Below are 7745 nucleotides of genomic sequence, written 5' to 3'. Positions count from 1 at the left end.
GTGACCAAATATGTCATGGAAAAATGTGCAACACCTCTGGTTATGGTTTTTAGCATTTTCCAGAAATGATGAACATTTTTAAAAGCCATTTGGATTCCCTGAGAATATTTTAGTTGAACCTAGTGAATTCCTTTGATGCTAGGGTTTAGGAAATCCCCATTTCAATTTTCTGTGAAAAGTAAACATGATGCAACACCCAATGCTAGCACTAGGTGTTGCAAGAAGCTAGGGAGGTGACAACTCACCCCCACTAAACAAGAATCTCGTCCGAAGATTCAAGCGTTGGGTAAAATGAAGGTGGAATGCAAACAGATACAATCTTCTCGATCCAGGGTGCGCTTCATAAGATCGTTGATTTGTTGCATCACGTTAATCTTGGCATCCTCGCTTTTGAGATCTTCATCCACACGACGATGATGGAAAGAAACTCTACTAGGTTTGATCTTAAGATCGAGCTATTAAAAATCGACTCGCGGAATGAGATGTTGAAACATCTCGAGTTGAGATACAAAACACACATCGGGAGGGATGGAAGAACAAACGAGGAAGTTCGATTTGGTGGGCAACAATTCCACGCTTAAGAAGATGGTGGATGGTGTCAAGGTAGCGAGGAAATAATTGCCATGATTCTCTAGCGAGGCACCTTAGGAAAGGTGACTCGTAGAGTTATCCCCTTAAGTGGCAAAAGAATTACTTTTGATACGGAGATCATTGGAACTCTTCTTACAAGCCTAAGGCAATTTACAAACATTCGTTTGAATGAGTTCGAAGGAATGACATACTCGGACTAGGATGGATGATGTGGTCTACCTTGTTGAAGACAACGCAAGGAATTATTTTGCTTATCATTGGAAATGGATGGGACCCATGGTAGAACCACTATTGGAGATGATCCTGACCAGAGATTACCGAGAAGGGTAGTCCATGATAGAATGGCACAATGGCGGTGCAAGCTAGGAACAAAAGGCTAATGCTGGGAATGATGCTGGTAACTAGGAAGTAACTCAACAATCGAGAGTAATTCCACTGTTTGAATGGTTATAGCATAATCGAGGAATACTAATAGCACAAGGACCCCTAAAGAACAACTCCTAGAATAGGTCGCACAAGATCCTCATGGAGAAGGCGGGTAAGATGCCCAATTAAGATACTATAACGATAGATCTTCCGGCTACGTGTGTCGGCTAGAACATCAGCCTTGTCGGGACCTACATCATAGATCTTGGAGAAGTTCCAACCATCCTATCTGCCTGAGATTCAGATCTGGTTGGTAACCGGATATTCCAGACTCACCATGTCTAGGAAGAAAATGGAAGTTTGCAACACCAATCGATGAGATAACATTGCAAGATTCTCGGGAAATGAACTACGATAGTAAGCTCCAAACATGAGCTGGTTCTGCTACATACGTGTGAGCATGTTGTCCATGACAAACATGACCACGTAGTAGTCTTACAATATGTAGCGACCAGAGCTCAAACAGTCTGATCTCTGTGCTCCGGTGTCATCCCTGGATCAGTAATGCTGACACCACACAGTACTCGGAGGATTTATAACAGAGTAGCAATCACACACTTATTACATCGAGTGTCTCCATAGAGAACTTATTACAGTAAATATGGCTTAAGGCCATCTAATAACGATAACAGCGAAAGGCTTGGAAGATAAGTGAGTCCATCAACTCCAACGGCATCACTGAGTATAGAACCACGACCTAAAAACTCCTTAATCATCGTCTGAAAAGTCTGCAACATTAACGTTGCAGCCGAAACGGGTCAACACATGGAATATGCTGGCAAGGTAACACATAGAGAATAATGGAATGAAACAGCTATACTATATGCATATTTGGCTAGTGGAAAGCTCTATGGTTACAGTTTTGCGTAAAGCCAATTTTTCCCTACTTCAAAGGAATGAATTTAATTACTATCATGGTGGTTGTTAAACATTGAGAATGGTTGACAGCATTCTCAATCCCAATTAAGCACCATCATTAAACAAAACCCAACAAAATTAATTTAGAGTAACATGTTGAGATTCACATGATAATCCAGGTACTAGATACTCAAGATGTCCATAACCGGGGACACGGCTAACCATGATTAGTTTATTATACTCTGCAGAGGTTTGCGCACTTTTCCCCACAAGATTCGATCGCCTCCGTTTGGTTTCTCGCACTACATGGTGTTTGAGAAGATGGATGACCGAGACATAGTCTTTCAGAAGCGCTAGCACCTTACGATCGGGTAGACCGTACCACCTACATCCCCTACATCTGCTAGTCTACCACTGTAAGAGTTCGCTCAACTTAGTCAACTATGCTAGAGCCCATAATAGCTTGTGGCTGCACACGGAAGTTTCTAGTATGAATAGTTTCATGATCCCTTTGAGCCTAGGTGGCGGTCCAAAAGAAAACAGGCAAGTCCTGAAATACCCACGTGCCTCAATCCACCCAGATGTGTGTTTAATTTGTCACCTTAGACAAACCATTAATTAACAAACTCACATCTGTCATGGATATCACTCACCCAATCCACGTCTACTAGCATAGCATGGCATAATAAGCAAACATAGAAGTAACTCCCAAAGGTTTGATAATAAACAGGTAATAGGTACTACCTCAACTACTTCCCATCCCACAATTTAATTAGATCCTAATCATGCAATGTGTGAGGATTGATCTAATGCAGTAAAACTAGGTAGTAGGAAAGGTATGATCAAAGTGTTACTTGCCTTGCTGATGATCCGGGAAACCTAGCGATTCGAAGTAACAAGCGGCGCACTCCGGGTACTCTATCGCAAACAAACAAACAAGCAAGCATACACTAAGTACTCATCTAATGCATAGGTAAAACTCAAATAAGAGATCTAACCAGAAGGTTCAACTTAAGAACTCCGGTTTGCAAAAAGAATCAAATCGAACGAAGCAACGAAAATCAAACGGCGAAAGAAAACAACTTCATTCTACTAATTTGAATCTAGGGCAATTTTTACAGTAGCAAAAACTTGTTTAAGTTGGTTAAATGGATAGAAGGTTTCGAGACAAAACTCTAGGCGCTTGAATTGCCTGATTCCGATAAACGAGCGAAAAGTTATACTAAAAAGAAAATCGGATCAGGAATCGCGATCAGAAAAATCGTGGATTAAATCCGAGAAAATGAAAAACAACGAACGTTCGCTAGAACGAACGAACGGACGAACGCTCGCTATTTAAATAAACCAGAAAAACCGATCTATTTAAAAACAAAACGAAACTAAAAAACCGATGAAAACTGACGGAAAAACCGAACGGTTTTTCAAAAAAAAATTAAAAAAACCGGGGCGGAAAATGAGGCGGCGAACCTCGGGCGGCGTGCGGCGGCGGCGCGACGGCGGCGGGGGGGCTGGGGCTGGGGCGGCTTAGGGTTTCGGCTGGGCCTCTCCCCGACTTATATAGCCTAGCGGGCCGGGAGTCCTATAGTCGGACACGGCCCTAGGTCGGTTCGTTTTTTTAATAATTACGCACAGAAGAAAAATAAAAAGAAATACTAAACGGACTCCAAAATCCCGAAATAAATTTTCCCGGGCTTCTAAAATCAAGCCGCACAAGGTGAACATTTAGTTGGGGCCTAGATGCAATTTTGAAAAACGCACATTTTTCCTAAATTCAAATAAAATAACAAAAAACTCCGAATTAAAATCTTATTTGATTTTATTATTAAATCTTCAATATTTCCTTATTTTGGGAAAGTCATTTTATTCCCTCTCTCATATTTTTGTAATAGAAATAATTGATGATAAAATAAATAAAATCAAATGATCCTATTCTCAAAATTTGAGAAAACTCAAATATGAAAATAATGAATTCCCCAACTCTCTCTGTGGGTCCTTGAGTTGCGTTGAAATTCTAGGATCAAAACCAAACGCAAATAAAATATGATATGTAATGATGATCTAATGTATTACATTCCAAATTGAAAATTTGGGATGTTACAAACCTACCCCCCTTAAGAGGAATCTCGCCCTCAATATTCGGGTTGGCTAGAAAATAGGTGAGGGTGGTCCTTGAGCAAATCTTCCTCTCGCTCCCAGGTGGCTTCATCCTCTGTGTGGTGGCTCCAGTGAACTTTGCAAAACTTGATAACCTTGCTACGGGTGACTCGGCTGGCAACCTCGAGAATCTTAATTGGTTTCTCCTCGTAGGTCAAATTGTTATCCAACTGAATTGTTTCCAATGGCACTGTATCTCTTAAGGGTATGTCAGCCATCTCCGCGTGACACTTCTTCAACTGGGAAACATGGAACACATCATGAACTCCTGATAATCCTTCAGGCAATTCCAACTTGTAGGCCACTTCTCCCATACGCTCCAAAACTCGATATGGTCCTACAAATCGTGGCGCTAACTTTCCCTTAACTCCAAAACGCTTTGTTCCCCGAAGTGGAGATACTCGAAGATAAGCTCTATATCCAACTTCGTAAACTGTCTCCTTCTGTTTAGAATCTGCATAACTCTTTTGTCTGGACTGGGCTATCTTGAGCCTATCGCGAATCAACTTCACCTTCTGTTCAGACTCTTTAATCATGTCAGGTCCAAACAACTGGTAGTCTCCAACTTCGTCCCACAACAACGGTGTCCTGCATCTCCTTCCGTACAAAGCTTCGAAAGGGGCCATCTTTAAACTGGTTTGGTAACTGTTGTTGTAAGAAAACTCTGCATATGGCAAATTGTCGTCCCAACTAGATCCATAATCTAGCACACAAGCTCTCATCATATCCTCCAAAATCTGATTGACTCTCTCGGTCTGTCCATCTGTCTGTGGATGAAAAGCTGTACTGAATTCTAGCCTGGTACACAAAGTTTCATGCAACTGCTTCCAGAACTTTGAGGTAAATTGGGTTCCTCTATCTGATACGATACTCCTCAGAACTCCATGCAAACATACGATCCTGGTCATGTATATCTTTGCCAACTTAGCACTGGTGTAAGTGGTCTTTACCGGGATGAAATGAGCTACCTTCGTCAACCGATCGAATATAACCCAAATCGAGTCATAGCCTGAATGAGTTCTGGGTAATCCCATGATAAATCCATGCCTAACTTATCCCACTTCCATTCGGGTATCTGCAATGGTTGTAACAATCCTGCTGGCTTCTAATGCTCTGCCTTTACTCTCTGACACAAATCACAAACTGCTACATACTCTGCAATATCCTTCTTCATTCCGGTCCACCAGAAAATGTCTTTCAAATCCAAATACATCTTGGTATTTCCTGGGTGAATCGAATATGGTGAATCATGTGCCTCTTGCAGAATCAACTTCCTAATCTCCAGGTCATTGGGCACATAAACACGGTCTTCAAACCATAGGGTGTCGTGTTCATCCTCACGAAATCCTTTAGCCTTTCCTTTGCTAAGTTTCTCCCTAATAGAAGCAATCTCCTTGTCAGTCTTCTGAGCTTTTCAGATTCTATCCTTCAAAGTTGACTAAATCTCCAATGCTGCTACATAGCCTCTAGGAACTATTTCCAAACATAGTTCACGAAGATTTTCCGCTAACTCCCTTGGTATTTCTCCCATCATTATTGTATTGACATGGCTCTTACGGCTTAATGCGTCGGCTACTACATTAGCCTTTCTGGGATGATAATGCAATCTCATATCATAATCTTTGATGAGCTCCAACCATCTCCTTTGTCTGAGGTTTAACTCCTTCTGCGTGAAAATGTATTTCAAACTCTTATGATCCGTGTACACCTCACAATGATTTCCAATGAGGAAATGTCTCCATGTTTTCAATGCATGCACTACGGCTGCTAACTGCAAATCATGCGTAGCATAATTCAACTCATGAGGTTTCAGTTGACTTGAGGCATATGAAACAACTCTCTCTTCCTGCATAAGCACTGCTCCAAGTCCTCGATGTGAAGCGTCGCAATACACCTCATATTCCTTGGTTTGATCTGGCAGAATCAACACTGGTGATGTAACCATACGTTTCTTCAACTCCTGGAAACTAGCCTCACATTCCTCAGTCCATTTGAACTTGGTATCCTTCTTCAACAACTCAGTCATAGGCTTCGCGGTCTTTGAGAAATTCTCAATAGATCTTCGGTAGTATCGTGCGAGTCCCAGAAAACTCCGTATCTCTCCCATCATGGTCGGTGCTCCCCATTTGGTCACGATATCAACTATAGTGGGATCCACTGCTATTCCTTCTCCGGATATAACGTGTCCGAGGAATCCTACTTCCTTCAACCAAAACTCACATTTGCTGAACTTGGCATGCAACTGATGTTCTCTGAGCTTCTCAAGTACCAATCGCAAATGTTCCTTATGCTCTTCTTCATTCTTCTCGTAAACCAGGATATCATCAATGAACACTACGACGAACTTATCCAAGAACTCCATAAACACTTTGTTCATCATGTTCATAAAATAAGGAGGTGCGTTAGTCAGACCAAATGACATAACGGTATACTCGTACAGCCCATACCTAGTGGTAAAAGCTGTCTTAGGAATATCCTGTTCTCGAATCTTCAATTGGTGGTACCCTGATCGCAAATCGATCTTGGAAAATACCTTAGCTCCTTGCAATCGATCAAACAGATCATTGATCATTGGTAGTCGGTACTTGTTCTTGATTGTTACTTCATTCAATCCTCGATAATCAACAACCCTCCTTAACGATCCATCCTTCTTCTCCACTAGAAGTACTAGCGATCCCCAAGGCGAAGAACTTGGGAGAATATATCCTTTATCCAGTAACTCCTTAATCTGCTTCTTAATTTCCACCAAATCCTTTGCTGGCATCCTATACGGTCTCTTTGATATTGGCCCGGTGCCTGGCTATAGCTCAATCAAAAACTCAATATCTCTATCCGGTGGCATGCCTGGCAACTCTTCTGGAAATACTTCAGGGAAATCCCTTACCACTGGTACTTCCTCCTACACAACTCCTGTTAAGCAATTTACTTGAGCCCTCTTTGGCACATGTCGGGATACATACTTGATCCTTCTCCCTTCTAGGGTGGTAAGCAAAATTGACTTACTAGCACATTCAATATTCCCTTCATACTTTGATAACCAATCCATGCCTAATATCACATCCAATCCTTGGGATTCCAATACTATTAGGTCTGAGGGAAAAACATAGTTACCAATCTTTAATGTTAACCGATCACACCATCGACTAGCCATATACTCTGCTCCAGGCAAGGTTACTAACATGGGTGACCTAAGGGCTTGCGTTGAAAGGTTATACGTATCCATAAATCCCCTTGAGATGTATGAATGCGATGCGCCAGTATCAAAAAGAACGAGTGCAGTAAATGACTTAACCAAAAACTTACCTATTACTGCATCAGGCTGAGCTTCAACCTCCTCCACGTTAACGTGGTTCACTTGTCCCCTGTTGAAAGGGTTCGACTTCTTCCCAGAGCTTCCATTGCCATTTCCATTTTATAATTCAGGACATTCATTGGCATAATATCCGGTCTTCGAACACTTAAAGCAAGTGACTTGGCTCAGGTCCTTCTTGGCTGGGGTTGATGGGTTGATGCGATTCTGGCCGTTGCTTCCTCCATTCCCATTACCATTTCTGGTGCCATTGTGATTGTGCGAGCTACCTCCTCCATGGGTATGCTGAAAAGGTCCTCCCGGTCTAGGGGTAAAATGTGGCTTCTGCTGAGCTCCTAAATTTTACTTCCCTTGTCCATACTTCCTCTTGTGGTTCTCAATTTGCTGTTGCCTGCCTTCAATCATA

Source organism: Triticum aestivum, chromosome 7A, assembly GCF_018294505.1.
Source record: "Triticum aestivum cultivar Chinese Spring chromosome 7A, IWGSC CS RefSeq v2.1, whole genome shotgun sequence".
NCBI classification, from domain to species: domain Eukaryota; kingdom Viridiplantae; phylum Streptophyta; class Magnoliopsida; order Poales; family Poaceae; genus Triticum; species Triticum aestivum.
This window is presented reverse-complemented; position numbering follows the sequence as displayed.